Source organism: Pan paniscus, chromosome 14 (genome assembly GCF_029289425.2).
Source record: "Pan paniscus chromosome 14, NHGRI_mPanPan1-v2.0_pri, whole genome shotgun sequence".
In the NCBI taxonomy this organism is placed as follows: Eukaryota; Metazoa; Chordata; class Mammalia; order Primates; family Hominidae; genus Pan; species Pan paniscus.
Genome location: NC_073263.2, coordinates 109,816,695 through 109,833,224, shown reverse-complemented (window position 1 = coordinate 109,833,224; position 16,530 = coordinate 109,816,695). Strand labels below are relative to the sequence as shown.

General features: G+C 38.1%; 1 long non-coding RNA gene across 3 annotated transcripts in view; it reads right to left on the bottom strand.

Moving 5' to 3' along the window:
• Positions 1-11,312, bottom strand: part of LOC129393662 (uncharacterized) — a 111,922-nt gene extending 100,610 nt beyond the window's left edge. For all 3 annotated transcript variants that reach the window (XR_008620703.1, XR_010109648.1, XR_008620704.1), the window contains exon 1: positions 10,463-11,312. This is a non-coding gene — a long non-coding RNA (uncharacterized LOC129393662). The remainder of the gene's footprint in view (positions 1-10,462) is intronic.
• Positions 11,313-16,530: the final 5,218 nt, after the last annotated feature.

The following is a 16,530-nucleotide window of genomic DNA, read 5'->3' as shown; positions in this document are numbered from 1 at the left end:
AGAACACTTGGACACAGGGCGGGGAACATCACACACCGGGGCTGGGGGAGGGATAGCCTTAGGAGAAATACCTAAAGTAAATGACGAGTTGATGGGTGCAGCACACCAACATGGCACGTGTACACCTGTGTAACAAACCTGCACGTTGCGCACATGTACCCTAGAACTTGAAGTATAATAATAAAAAAAGAAATATGGTTCATAATAATATATCAACATTGCTTTAGTATTTGTAACATATGGGACAGAGTATATAAAAACTATATTATTTTCTCTTTTTTTCTGTAAATGTAAAACTCTTCTGAAAAACAAATTGTACTATAAAGAAAAAAAAGAAAGCATGGTGACTTCGAGCTACTGAAGGGTTCAGATTCTAATGCAGTGTTTCCCAGTTCCTACTAAGATATTTTCCCAGATTTGTTGCTGGCAAAATATGCCCAGGTTTTTTGTTTGAAAAGGAGTTTTTGGTTTGTGAGAGATAAGACAGGGGGTCCATTTGCAAACAGTTCCTTAAAGCAGGTAACTGTTCACTTCCTTAGGAAGGCTGGCCTCACGTGAGGTCCTGTCCTAAATAAACATTTTGTTATTGTTGGTGTGTATGAATTCATTATTACTGACAGCCAGGGAGTCATTTGGTGATTAAAAAACAACAGGATGGAAGGTCATTTTTATTGGCATTATGTACTTAATCATGCAGTCAATGGCTTTTATAGTTAAGCAGTAAAATAAAGCGCCATCCATTGAACAGAATATACAGAATGCTCCAATTGACAAAATCGACACATTTTCATGCTACTGCTGCCTTTTCTCTCTTCTTCCTTTTGCAGGTAAACTTACTGAATGAAGTGAAATCTGCCCAACACCCCCACTATCTTATCTTCCATGCATTTATTGATCTCCAGCAATCAGCCTTATGCTCCTGCAGGATTGAAGCTGCCCCCACGAAGGTCAACCACACCGAGGATGCTCTCTCCCTCTGAGTTACACGCCTCCCTTTCACACTTCTTTCTGAGTCACCGGGTCTGCCGCACCTGCACAAGGGCCATTCTTCCTGTCAGCTCTGCCTGCTCAGCATCTGCACAGCCCATTCACTTCTCCCCTCTCTCTCCATGACCGCCAAAGTTCAAGCCCTCTTAACTAATTTTCTTTTCCTCTCTCACTCCGACAAACCATCTATGGCAGTGATTCCAATGTAATCTTAAAAGTAAATGTATACCTATGTAACAAACGTGCACGTTGTGCACATGTACCCTAAAACTTAAAGTATAATTTAAAAAAGTAAAAGTAATAATATCACTTTATCATTCACAATAAATCCCTTATTTAATTCCCATTGCCTCCCAGTAAGGTTGAACTCCTTAACATATCATATGAGGACATAATGAATAAACACCTTTTCCAGGCAGATTTAAGCCCTCTTATTACTTATGCCCCCCCTTCCCCATCCCAACACTTAATCTTTTGTAAAGTTTCACCACACTGTCTGTACATTTCTTTTTGTACAGGAATATAGAAATACCAGAATTGAGGTGATCAAGGATATGTTAGAAGTTTTAACCTCAAAATTGTTGAAAGAATGGTTGGTTGAATTAATTTAAAAATCTTGAAAACTTTTAGAATTACAGATATTAGATAAGAACCACCTCAGTGTCTTGAGAATAATACACTGCCTACCACTCACTGGGAGAAAATATAAAACGTAAGACTCCCGACCTTAGGAGAGCTCAACAGTCTCAGCGGACAGGCTGATACATAAACAACTAAATTCACACCAAAGGCATGAAGTAAATCACAGCAATAACACAAAGATCCAACATTTATGGAACACTTAGGATGGACCACACTGAAAATTATTCCACATATTTCATGTCATTCAGACCTCACAATTATTGAAGATATATACTGTTAGTAGTCCCATTTTACAGATACGGTGGCACACCTAGCTTAAGTGAGTCTCCCAAGCCATGCAGCTGGTAAATTAAGGATCTGGGTTTGATCCCATTTGGCTGATTACAAAGCCTGCCCATGGAACTGGAGGATATGAAGCATACTTTTGAAACCGACTTCACAGTTATACTTTGTAAATACTGCCAAAGGGTCACATAGTGAGAAAGGGAACACAGAGTTTTTCGTAGATGTAAAATGTTTACTAAGTTTCATTAGCTGTATTTATGAGTAACGGAGGCTGCGGTGGATTTCCTATTTCCATCACAGGAATACTTCTGCCCACTTCTATATTCTCCCTTGTATTTACAGGGGCTGAAACCCTGAAACCTACATTTTCCGGTTGCCAGCAGGATTTTAACTTAGACTGCACCACCAGGAGGCACCCACTCAGGCATCAGAAGCAAGAAGAGGAGTGGCAGCCTCTATGCTTCCATCAGGAGCAGGCAGATGTGTGAGCTCCCACAGCCAGTGGATATGGAGTGCGGGAAGCTGCCGCTTCCAAGGACGTTCCTGCAGATCACCTGCGTTGGTCCGGAGGTGGCTGAGATCATCAGCCAGCCATGTGTTCCTGCGATTCTTGACTTCATGAAACCAGCAGCCATTTTCCTTTCTGTTTACTTTCCCAGGCATTCTGACAGGTTTCTAACCTTCACTTCATGTGTTAAATCCTCTCAACTTGAAGCACTTAGAATGATTCCTGAAAAATGCTTATTGATACTCAGGCCCTGTATTACTTTTCTAGGGCTGCCATAAGAAAGTATGGACTGGGCTGCTTAAACTACAGAGATGTATTATATCAGAGTTCTTGAGGCTAGAAATCCAAGATTGAGGTGTCAAGGTGGTTCCTTTTGAGGGCTGTGTGGGAAGGCTCTGTCTCAGGCCTTTCTTCTTGGCTTGTAGAGAGCTGTTTCCATGTTTACCTGGCATTCTCCCAGTGGGTGCACCTGTGTCCAAATTCTCCTTCTATAAAGACACCAGTCTTTTTGGATTGGGGCTTATACTAACGACCTCACATTAACTTGGTTACTTCGGTAAAGACCCCATCTCCAAAGAAGAGCACATCCTGAGGTAGTGGGGTAAGACCTTGACCAGATCATTTTCGGAGGGACAAAATGCAACTCATAAAATGCCTGAAATGGGCTGGGCACAGTGGCTCATGCCTGTAATCCCAGCACTTTGGGAGGCCGAGGTGGGTGAGTCACTTGAGGTCAGGAGTTCTAGTCCAGCCTGGCCAACATAGTGAAACCCTGTCTCTGCTAAAAATACAAAAATTAGCCAGGTGTAGTGGAGCATGCCTGTAATTCCAGCTACTCGGAAGGCTGAGGCAGGAGAATGGCTTGAACTCAGGTGGTGGAGGCTGCAGTGAGCCCAGAATGTGCCAGTGCACTCCAGCCTGGGAGACAAAGTGTTTCAAAAAACAAACAAACAAACAAACAACAACAAAGAAACAGTGATTTATACAGATAGAAATTAATGAAATTAATTCAATTCATTCTTTCTCATGGAATTCAGGGAGGGTATATCCACAGCTGGTTTACTGTTCTACAATATGCTCAGAGAGCCAAGTTCTATTTTGTCTCAGTTGTGCATGGTTATCTTTTCCAAATTCATCTCATAAATCAAAACTATTACTCCAGCACCGGCTATGACACTATTCCAGCTAACAGGAAATGGTAATGGGCAAAGAAGAAAACAGTAAAGAACAGGAGCTAGATAACTTTTAGGGAAGTTTCACCAAAACTGTTCACATTTTCCATTACCTTCTGTTGCCTATAAATATATCAAATAGCCACATCCATCTTCAGGGTGGGACACTGAGCAATGTAACCTTCTGAGAAGTAATTAACCTGGCATAAACTTCTGTTACCAAAAAAGAAGAGAAAGCATATTGGAAGTTGCCTAGCAAAATGTGCCAGGCTGAAAATACTCCAGAATTATAGGCTGTGGTCTCTGCTTTTTGATTGGAAGTAACGATAAAAAGATTCTAAAAAGATGTTGCTTAAATAAATCAAAGGAAAAACTGTCTAACCTGAGGGTTACCTCAAATCGGATTGTTATTTCTGAAAGCAAGATTTCTTCTTTATCAGACTTCTTCGCATGCAGTGTATGTGTTGAAAATGTTGTCAAAGGAAGACTCAGAGGCAGTCACTTAGAAAAGAAAAGGTTTTATTTGCAAGGAGTTCTAGGGGAGTCAGACTTCAGAAAACCTGGCTCAACAAACATAAAACATAAATATTTTTAACAGTTGCAAATCACAATGTTTAGTAAGTTTATAGTAGTCTACACTTTCCGGAAAAAGCAATTTCTCGTGCAGTTATGATATTCACAAAGTTCATAATATATATTCAGATATCAATATGTAAAAAATCGAGAATAAAATTTTTTGTCATGAAGTCCATATTTATGCAAAATAGTCAAGGTTTTATTATTTTAGGTATCAGAACCAGTAAGAATGATCTGTTATCTCTTGGCTTATCTCAAGGTACACTGTATTTTTTTTTCAGACTGTTGCGGCCCAGGAAGTTCTTAGTCATAGCAAAAGCAAGGCAAAGTCAGTTTTTGTTTCTACATTGTCAGCCAAAATCTCAGTTCCTTCCTCTATGCTTCCATTTTTCCTTTTCTCTCCTAGGTAACAAGGACAAGATGTCAAAATTGATCTTCGTCTTAGAGAGTTTTGAAAGCTCAGGTCTCCCTTCTTTGGCCTTTAAGATAAAATATTAAGATACCAATATTACATGCCCTCCTATACTCCTTGGTTTCCAAAATCATCAGCATTTACATTATCTCTTGCTCTGCTGAAATTAACCACCTCAAAGTCCTGGTGATTTCCTTCAATTCCTTAGAAGAAACAAGTGTGTCAGGAAAGGGAAGGAACAGGGACCCCGCCCAGGGCTACCCAAAACACAAAACAGGTAGAACATGAGGCTAGGCTTAATCACAATTACATTACCATCTTCTCTTTTTAAAGAGACAATTAATATATTATATGAGTGTTTGAGATGACTGCAGTTCCTGAGAAAAAAGCTTTCTATTATGGGCTACTTAGGAGTGGGAAGAGTCACTGCTGGCTTGCCCCATCTAGTGGTAATCACTGAAGAGAAATAAAGCAGCCTTTTGTGTTCAAAATTAAGAATCAGGATGCGATTGAAGCCAAATGTTCTCCTGCCTTCAGTTGCTCTTTGTTAAAAATTAAGCCACATAAAAAAGTGTATTAATTTTTTAAGCAATTGGAATTTGGGTGAGTGAAGTTCAAGACCGATGCTCAAGGAAGTATTTCTTCTAATATTAAAATTAGTTGAGAGATAATTGTCAAAGGTCATCAGAGCTCACAATTAGTTTAAATAAATAATTACTTCCCTTTTATTGTACCCCATCCCTCTTCTCAGAAAAAGTTATCTTTGCTACAATGTTGTAATACTGGAAGTTAGATTTCTGCTCAGTAACATTTTACTGTCACTGATGTTTGGCCTAAGGGCCCATTGTTTGTTCAGGCGCGGCTAAGGGCTTACACTTCTTAAACAAGCAACAGAATATGGGGAATGCCCTGCAATCCGAAAATTGTTCTTAAATCCTAAATTTCTTTTCTTATAAATCCCAAGCAAATGATTAATTTATCCTAAAATACAACGTCTCTAATGAAAAAGAACGCTTTATGATTACTCCAATAATGAAAATGAATTCTTTAAGATTACTCCAATTGATTGGTGCTAGTTACAAGAATCACTGGATTAAGAAATAGCATATGATTAGGCTGAAAGCAATTTAGTGAAAGCAATTTGGCTTATTGGAATTGAACTGATAGTAAGATGTTCAACATAAAACCTAATTGAAAATGAATATTCTTCAAATGGTGTTGTTTTTTTAAAGTACAGTGTTTGTAAAAATGATTTTTTAAAAATATGTAGGTGCTAGTAAGAATTTGGAGGGAGTGATTTCTATTTATTCCTTCTAAAAGTATTTTTAAATGTATATTCATTTATTGCTGCTTTGTTCTCTTTGCAATAACAAAAATGTGAAAAATACTCAGATGCCCAAACACTGGGAAGTCTGAATCTCTGGGCAGTTAGTGTTGTGGGTGTTTTTCTGAGAGGTGGATAATTTTATTTCTCTACTACAGTCTAGAAAAATAAAATTAAATCCTTTTTTTAAATTTCTTTTTTGAAAAAGAAATTGAAGATACTGATAAAGATCTGAAATTTGAAGAAATTGTTTAAATACAGAGCTACAAACTCTAGTGACACACCAGAAGAGTCACTATTCAGAGAATATATGTGTATGTTATTATTTTGACTAAATTGTCTTGGGGCCCAGTTTACACTTGACTAAACACTATTGATCAAATCACCTATGGACACATTGGGATGAACTGAAAGGCCTTAAGGCTCAGCTAGAGAAAACCATTAGATTGATAGGAGATCTCAACAGTGACTGAAAGAGGCAACTGAGTTACAGTATTCCACCAGAGATGAGAGGGTTAATTTGCTCACCCACTCCACTAGAAAATAAATTGTATTTCTACAAACAAAGAAAAAATGTTCTAGGAACAAATCTTGTCATCTTCATGATGCAATAAAAATAACAAATAAATCACGTAGTTCCCCAAGCTTTAGCGTTTGTTGGGGAATATAAAAACCAGAATTGAATCCAACCGAGAAATCCTCTCCACAAAGTTAGTAGAGAAAAAAAAAATGGTTTTATCATTGAATGAGCATTAATTGAGAAAGTGATGCATGTGGCAGGTAATCTGCTAAGAGATTGCAAAGACAGAAAGAAACCTCACCCTTTTGTATAGTCACGGATACACAACCTACATACTCTCCAGAATAACAACCATTAGTCTTCAAGTAAGAGGGCTCGGTGGTAGCATTTGTTACACGTAATTCATTTAAACCACCTGGTATTTGGGGTGACCATCCATGTTACTTAATTAGCTCTATATAAAGGAAAAATAAACTCTCTTATCTTTATGACTGGAAGCAGTTTAACAACCTGGAACAAGGTGCTCACCTAAATGAAGTTCCTACCCTCCCACAGCAGATGAGAGACAGGGTCGCCATCTTCCTTGTTGTTTACATTTCCAAGCTATGGCTCCTAGGTCTTTGGGAAAGACACTCCCAGGTTGTGAAATTGGCCATGTTAGCTTTTAAAAATATGTACATATCTTTAGAAAAGACAGAGAAAGAATATACAAGTTTTCTGGACAAAGTGCTCTGAGACAATGAGGGTGGGGTGGTCGGCAACGTTTTCTCTCATTTTTAACTGGGAAAGTGAAGGCTCCTACTTTTACTTTTTCTTTGCCCTTCCACCCCCTGCTTTTGCTTGTCAGAGGAGGAAGACTTTGATCAGGCGTTATACACTTATCAGAGGAGGGTCCAGCTTTTGTAGTTATTATCACTTATTTTATTCTGCAGCTTTGTCTGGTAGAGATCTAGTCCATTTTAGTAGACACTTAATATTGACTTCTGTAAGCAGAAGTTCTCCAACTCTCATTCTGACAGGCAACTCTCATCCTTATCATACATCTCCAAAGGAAAAAATATATGAACTATAGATGGGGGAAAAAAAGCAAAGTGCATGTGCCCCAAGCTTCTTAATTAAAACATGTAGCCAATTCCATTACTTCATGAATTAGTCATGTTCTATGATGTTTGAATCCAAGAACCGGCATGGGAGAAATAATTGTACTTATTGAATTCATACGGGCATGGTATTAGAAAATAAGTCTTACATTTTAAACAGAAGTCACAATCTCTCACAATGACTACCCATGAGAAATGAAAAAATAGCACCTTTACATCAAACTTTTTGTTATCTGAATTGTAACTTATGTGGAGTATTTACTAAGCTTATTGACAAGCTCTTTTGAACCACTGTGTTGACACAATGAGAATTATGGATATAGGAAACAACATAGAATGCACAAGAAATTCTTTGTGGCCATTTCAACTCTCTCTGTTTACTTGAGATGTGAAAATTATTTTACCCTCTAGATAAGACCTTAGCTAATGCGTAATGTAAGTGCCTTCATCTATTTACAAACTAGCATCACATATAGAAAGAAATTGGTGTAGGGCAAGAAAGTAGGAATTTCACACCTTTTTGGATTTTCTTGTTAGAGTTTATGATGGGCTTTATTTAATTTTCTCAATCAAGAAACATGAACTGATCTCTTCTGTAAGTAAAACACTGTGCTAAGGAATGAGGACAGAAAAGTGAATGAGACAGAAATAGCCTTTACCCTGATCAGCACCTGTCTAGTGACAGAGGCAGACGCATCGGCAAAATAATTGCCTGACCACTGTGGGCAGGAAGAGAACTCCGTGTTTTATCAGCTTGTCTCTCATTTGCACACCAACCCTCCTGTAAATTAGCATCCCTGTTTCACAGATCAGGAAACTGAGACCCAGGAAATTTAAGCACTTGCTCAAGTATGCAGATCTAAAATGAGCGCAGTTGGAATTCAAACCAGTTTCCTTGGACTCTAGCTCCCACGCTGCTGTCAGGATAGAAAGCTGCTCTTCAAGCACATAAGATACACCGAATATGTAAAAGTAAAGCCCTGTGCCATTTCAGAGGAAGGGTTAAGGGACTCCAATTAGAGAGATGTGCAAAATCTTCATGGCCAAGAAAGTAATTTCCTATATAAGCAAAAATACTGGTGTCCAATTGAAATTAATCAAAATCAAATACAAATTATTCCATCCCAACTGCCATTTTAGATACATATACATGCTTCTCCGCAATTATAAATTCATAGCTGGTAAGTTCAAAGAAAAGTGTGTGGGTGAAGATTTACAGAAAGCTTTTTCTAGTTAAAGTGTAAAATATGGATGGTCCTTAAAATATCAAATATTCCCTGATTCATCACATTGTTTTGGTCTGGTGCATTAATTTAAAAGAAAATGATGATTTGAGACTTTAAGATAAATAAAATAACACAATCATTAAAGTTATAATATTTCTAGATAATAGTAATCTAATCATTAAAATTCTACCATTTCCATGGTTTTTTATTAATACAATTCACAATACAGATGAATTCGTTTACTCCTGGTGATGCATGGCTACTCCAGTTCAAACAAAAGTAAGCGAAATTCAAAAAGGCTGCCTCTAGTGCTCAGGGCCTATTAAACTTAATTCATTATTAAACTCAAAATCTAATTAGAAATGGAAAGAAAGAAAAAGAAATGTAGATGCATTTTCCACCCTGAGTTAAAGCAGTTGGTTTAGGAAACAATGTGAAGGCCATAATAATTTCAGCTTAACCGGAGCTTCTCATCCAAAAACTTCAATGAGATGAGGCTTGCAAGTATTCAGTTTAAAGAAAATGCTTTTTCGCCATTCAAAGGGCAGAAAATGAGGCTCTGAAAATCTGTCTCTCAAACTCTCGTACTGGCTCACAGGCAGCAGAGTGAGGTTTTTCAGGTGATGGGGTGGGGGTGTTGGAGAGAGGTAGGGAAGGACCAACCTACCATTTCATAATTCTGCAGCTCATGTTCAATAGTACTGCAAACAGTTCACTAAATCATTAATTACCTGCAATCTCATTCATTGTGATCTTTATTAAACTGCTTAAAAAATAGAACTACCAAGGGCTTTACCAAAGAAGGCCATTGGGACTCTGTTGATTTCCACATTGATTTGATGGGAGAAGAGGATTGACCGATAAAGCAAAAGAATCCAAATCCTCCCTTTGCTCAGCACACATTAGCTCACATGACCGTCTTCACATTATACGGACCAAAAGAGGACTAATCACGTCCATTTTCTTGGCCAGTCTGTATCTGGAAACCAGACTATTTCCTGAGGCACAACCGACATTCAGTGATGGATAAATGAGTGTGGGCTTCTCCACTGAGCCCTGGCCAGACTGCACATCACAGTGTAACTGACTGGTGTTTTCTGGAGGCTGTCAGCCACTCACTTGTGACAGGAGAGCTTGTAGACAGAGGGATGGATCAGGTAGGAGGACCTGCTCAGCCCCTGGGCTGCCTGTGTTGCTGGAAAAAGGGTGGAGAGAGAGAGGAGAAGGGACCCACTGCTGGCAACAGAAATCAAACTGCACATGGCACAAGTTATTCCTGGACAGCAACACAGAGATCTGAGGCAAATTTCCATGAGGAAGAAGGAGCCGAAAGAGGATGAGAGCATTTAGCCCTGAATCCAGCACACTCTGTGCAGTCCGTAAACTTATCTAGCACACCTTACAAAGGAAATAGTCTCAGGCATCATTGTACTTTTCTTCACTGCATTTGACCTCTGCGCCATCTTGAGATTTTTCCAGCCTGCCTCAGCTAGAGCAGTCCTCACACTGCCTGTCCACACCCTTCCAGCCCTCCTGGACCCCACGTTGCCTCCCTCTTCTCCATCTTCAAACCCCTTCTCTGGCTCCTGATTTCAGCCTGTTAATGTGCCAGAGATGCCCCTCCAGCTACTGCTCCCGCTTCCTTCATCATCAAATCAGTTGAAAAATGTTACCTTTTGCCATCAAACCACTTGAAATCATGTGCCTTACCTCTGTTTTCTCCAGCTCTCACCCATGACTCAGCTCATCACAGGGAAAAATCTTCTAAATCCACATTCACAAATGTCTACTTCCCACAAACGTCCTCTTTCGACCTTTGGGCACTTGGTGGTGGCTGTCTTCCCCAGGCCTCTCTCCTCTCCTCGTTGCTGGGTGTTAATGTTGAGAAGGTAGATAGGGCTCTGCAGCATATTTAGTGAGGGAAATGCTGATGTCACCAGAATGCTCTGACTAATGGTAAGGTAGCCGGTTACACTTCATCTATACTTCCTAGAAAAATATCCCCCTTGTCCAAAAAAAAAAAAAAAAATGCCTCAACTTGAGCCTAGTAGATACAGAACAGAAAAAGCTAATGCTGCTTCTTAAAGACAGCACTTTAAATATTCAAGATAACTCCCATGCCTCCTCCACCAACCACCAAACTCATTTCCCAAGTCTTTTCTCTCTCTTTCCTTCTTTGTTGATGGCGATTCCTTAAATTAGTGAGCATCTAAGTCCAGCATCAAGGTCTATATCCTCCATTGTTAAGCTTATCATCTTTGGAAGAAAACAACCTGTCAAACTATTTTTTTCTCTAAATAAAACATACTTTATTTTATTTTTTATTTCCATAGGTTTTTGGGAAACAGGTGGTGTTTGTTTACATGAGTAAGTTCTTCAGTGCTGATTTCTGAGATTTTGGTGCACGCATCACCCCAGCAGTATACACTGTACCCAATTTGTACTTTTATATCCCTCACTCTCCCTCCCACCTTTTCCCTCAAGTCCTCAAAGTTCATTGTATCATTCTATGCCTTTGCATCCTCATAGCTTAGCTCCCACTCATGAGTGAGAACATACAATGTTTGCTTTTCCATGCCTGAGTTACTTCACTTAGAATAATGGTCTCCAATTCCATTCAGGTTTCCATGAATGTCATTATTTCATTTTCATGGCTAAGTAGTATTCCATGGTATATATATATACCACAATTTCTTTATCCACTCATTGATTGATGGGCATTTGGGCTGGTTCTATATGTTTGCAGTTGTGAATTGTGCTGCTATAAACATGCCTGTGCCAGTATTTTTCTCATATAATGACTTCTTTTCCTCTGGATACTCATGGTGGGATGGCTGGATCAAACGGTAGTTCTACTTTTAGTTCTTTAAGGAATCTCCACATTGTTTTCCATAGTGGTTGTCCCACCAACGGTGTAAAAGTGTTCCCTTTTCTCCACATCTATGCCAACATCTATTTATTTTTATTTTTATTTTTGGATTATGGCTATTCTTGTAGGAATAAAGTGGCATCATATTGTGGTTTTGATTTGCATTTCCCTGATCGTTAGTTATGTTGCACATTTTTTCAAATGTTTGTTGCCTATTTTTATATCTTCTTTTGAGAATTGTCTATTCATGTCCTTAGCCCACTTTTTGATGGGATTGTTTGTTTTATTCTTGCTTATTCCTTTTAGTTCATTGTAGATTCTGGATATGATTCCTTTTTCAGATATATAGATTGCAAAGATTTTCTCCCCCTCTGTAGGTTTTCTGTGTACTCTGCTGATTGTTTCTTTTGTTGTGCAGAAGCTTTTTAGCTTAAGTCCCAGCTATTTATCTTTGCTTTTGTTGCATTTGCTTTTTGGATTGTTGGTCATGAAGTCTTTGCCTAAGCCAATGTCTATAAGGATTTTTCTGTTGTTATATTCTGAAATTTTTATGGTTTCAGGTCTTAGGTTTAAGACCTTCATCCATCTTGAGTTGATTTTTGCATAAGGTGAGTTATGAGGATCCAGTTTCATTCTTCTACACGTGGCTTGCCAATTATCCCAGTACCATTTGTTGAATAGGGTGTCTTTTCCCCACTTTATGTTTTTGTTTGCTTTGTCGAAGATCAGTTAGCTGTAAGTATTTGGCTCTATTTCTGGGTTCTCTATTGTGTTCCACTGGTCTCTGTGCCTATTTTTATACTAGTACTATGCTGTTTTGGTGACCATGGCCTTACAGTATAGTTTGAAGTCAGGTAATGTGATGCCTCCAGATTTGTTCTTTTTGCTTAGTCTTGCTTTGGCTATGTGGGCTCCTTTTTGGTTCCATATGAATTTTAGGATTGTTTTTTCTAGTTCTGTGAAGAATGGTCGTGGTATTTTGATGGAAATTGCATTGAATTTGTAGATTGCTTTTGGCAGTAAGGTCTTTTTCACAATATTGATTCTATCCATCCATGAGCATGGGATGTATTTTCATTTGTTTGTGTCATCAACGATTTCTTTCAGCAGTGTTTTATAGTTTTCCTTGTAGAGGCCTTTCACCTCCTTGGTTATTGTACTACTAAGTATTTTATTTTATTTTATTACTTTTTTTGCAGCCATTGTAAAAGGAGTTGAGTTCTTGATTTGATTCTCAGCTTGGTCACTGTTGATGTATAGTATAGCTATTGATTGGTGTACATTGATTTTGTTATATTGAAACTTTGCTGAATTCACTTATCAGTTCTAGGAGCTTTTTGGATGAGTCTTTAGGGTTTTCCAGGTACACAATCACATCATCAGCAAACAGCAACAGTTTCACTTCCTCTTTCTCTTGTCTGATTTTTCTGGCTAGGACTTCCAGTGCTGTGTTGAATAGAAGTGGTGACAGTGGGCATCCTCGTCTTGTTCCAGTTCTCAGGGGGAATGCTTTCAACTTTTCCCTGTTCAGTATGATGTTGGCTGGGGTTTGTCATAGATGGCTTTTATTACATTAAGGTATGTCGATTCTATGCCAATTTTGCTGAGGGTTTTAATTATAAAGTGATGCTGGATCTTGTCAAATGCTCTGTCTGCATCTACTGAGATACTCATGTGATTTGAGTTTTTAATTATGTTTATGTTGTGTATTACATTTATTGATTTGTGTATGTTAAACCATCCCTTCATCCCTCGTATGAAACCCATTTGATCATGGTGGATTATCTTTTTGATATACTGTTGGATTCAGTTAGCTAGTAATTTGTTAAGGATTTTTGCATCTATGTTCATCAGGGATGCTGGTCTGTAGTTTTCTTTTTTTATTATGTCCTCTCCTGGTTTTGGTATTGGGGTGATACTGGCTTTATAGAATGATTTAGGGAGGATTTCCTCTTTTTCTATCTTGGGAATAGTGTCAATAGAATTGGCACCAATTAATCTTTGAATGTCTGATAGAATTCAGCTGTGAATCTATCTGGTCTTGGACTTTTTTTGTTGGCAATTTTTAAAATTACCATTTCAATCTCGCTGCTGCTGTTGGTCTGTTCAGACTTTCTATTTCTTCCTGGTTTAATCTAGGAGGGTAGTATATGTCCAGGAATTTATTCATCTCCTCTAGGTTTCCTAGTTTATGCACACACAGGTGTTCATAATACCCCTGAATAATCTTTTGTATTTCTGTGGTATTGGTTGCAATATCTCCCATTTCATTTCTAATTGAGCATATTTGGATTTCCTCTCTTCTTTACTTGTTAATCTCACTAATGGTCTATCAATTTCATTCATAAAGAGAACCAGCCTTTTGTTTCATGTATCTTTGGTATTTTTTGTTTTGTTTGGTTTTAATTTCATTCAGTTCTGCTCTAATCTTTGTTATCTATTTTCTTCTGCTGGATTTGGGTTTGGTTTGTTCTTATTTCTCTAGTTCCTCGGGGTGTGACCTTATATTGTCTATTTGTGCTTTTTTTGATGTAGGCATTTAAGGCTATAAGCTTTACTCTTAACACCGCTTTTGCTGTATCCCAGGGGTTTTACTAGGTGGTGTTACTATTACCATTTAGTTCAAAGAATTTTTTAATCTTTATCTTGATTTCATTGTGGACCCAATGATCATTCAGGAGCAGTTTAATTTCCATTTATTTGCATGGTTTTGAAGGTTACTTTGGGAGTTATTTCCAATTTTATTCCACTGTGTTCTGAGAGAGTACTTGATGTAGTTTTAATTTTCTTAAATGTATTGAGACTTGTTTTGTGGCCTATGATATGGTCTATCTTGGAGAATGTTCCATGCGCTGATGAACAGAATGTATATTCTGCAGTTGTTGAGTAGAATGTTCTGTAAATATCTGTTAAGTCCATTTGTTCTTGGGTATGGTATAAATACATTGTTTCTTTGTTGACTTTCTGTCTTGATGGCCTGTGTAGTTCTGTCAGTGGAGTATTGGAGTCCCCCACTATTATTGCGTTGTCGTCTATCTCATTTCTTAGGTCTAGTAGTAATTGTTTTACAAATTTGGGAGCTCCAGTGTTAGGTGCATATATTTAGGATGGTGATATTTTCCTGTTGGACTAGTTCTTTTATCATTGTATTATCCTCCCTCTTTGTCTTTTTTAAATGCTGTTGCTGTAAAGTTTGTTTTTTTATGATACAAGAGTGGCTACTCCTGCTTGCTTTTGGTGTCCATTTGCATGGAATATCATTTTTCACCCCTCTACCTTAAGTTTATGTGAGTCCTTATGTGTCAGGTGACAGCAGATACTGAAGACAGCGGATACTTGGTTGGTGAGTTCTTATCCATTCTGCTATTCTGTATCTTTTAAATGGAGCATTTTAGACCATTTACATTCAATGTTGGTATTGAGATGTGAGGTACTGTTCTATTCATCATGCTATTTGTTGCCTGAACACCTTGGGGTTTTTTAATTATTTTTTATTGTGTTTTTTTAATAGGTCCTGTGAGATTAATGCTTTAAGGAGGTTCTATTTTCATGTATTTTGAGGATTTGTTTCAAGATTTAGGACTCCTTTTAGTAGTTCTTGTTGTGTTGGCTTGGTAGTGGTGAATTCTCTCAGCATTTTTTTGTCTGAAAAAGACTGTATCTTTCCTTCATTTATGAAGTTTAGTTTTCCTGGAAACAAAATTCTTGGATGATAATTGTTTTGTTTGAGGAGGCTGAAGATAGGGCCCCAATCCCTTCTAACCTGTAAGGTTACTGCTGATAAATCCACTGTTAATCTAATAGATTTTCCTTTATAGGTTACCTGTTGATTTTGTCTCACAGCTCTTAAGATTCTTTCCTTCATCTTGACTTTAGATAAGCTGACGACTATGTACCTAGGCAGTGATCTTTTTGCAATAAATTTACCAGATATTCTTTGAGCTTATTGTATTTGGATGTCTAGATCCCTATCCCAGCTGACAAAGTTTTCCTCGATTATTCAAGGAAAATACATTTTTCGAACTTTTACATTTCTCTTCTTCCTCAGGAACACCAATTATTCTTAGGTCTGGTTGTTTTACATAATCTCAAATTTCTTAGAGGCTTTGTTCATGTTTTAAAGTTCTTTTTTATTTTGTCTTTGTTGGATTGGGTTAATTTGAAAACCTTGTCTTCGAGCTCTGCAGTTCTTTATTCTGTTTGTTTGATTCTATTGCTGAGTGCTTCCAGTGCATTTTGCATTTCTCTAAGCATGCCCTTTATTTCCAGAAGTTGTGATTCCTTTTATTTATGCTCTCAATTTCACTGAAGATTTTTCCCTTCACATCTTGTATCCTTTCTTTGATTTCATTAAGTTGGACTTCACCTTTCTCTGGTGCCTTTTTGATTAGCTTAATACTCGATCTTCTGAATTCTTTTTCTGTCAATTCAGCGATTTCTTCTTGGTTTGGATCCAATGCTGATGAGCTAGTGTGATCTTTTGGGGGTGGTAAAGAACTTGTTTCATCATATTCCCAGAATTGTTTTTCTGGTTTCCTCTCATTTGGGTAGACTACGTCAGAGGGAAGATCTGGATCTCAAGAGCTACTGTTCAGATTTCTTTGTCCAACAGGGTGCTCCCTTTTTCTCTCTTTTTTTTTTTTTTTTTTTTTTGAGATAGAGTCTTGCTCCATCCCCCAGGCTGGAGTGCAGTGGCGTGATCTTGCTCACTGCAAGCTCCGCCTCCTGGGTTCATGCCATTCTCCTGCCTCAGCCTCCTGAGTAGCTGGGACTACAGCGCCCCCCACCACACCCGGCTAATTTTTTTTTTTTTTTTTTTTTTTTTTTTAGTACAGATGGGGTTTCACCGTGTTAGCCAGGATGATCTTGATCTCCTGACCTCATGATCCGCCCACCTCGGCCTCCCAAA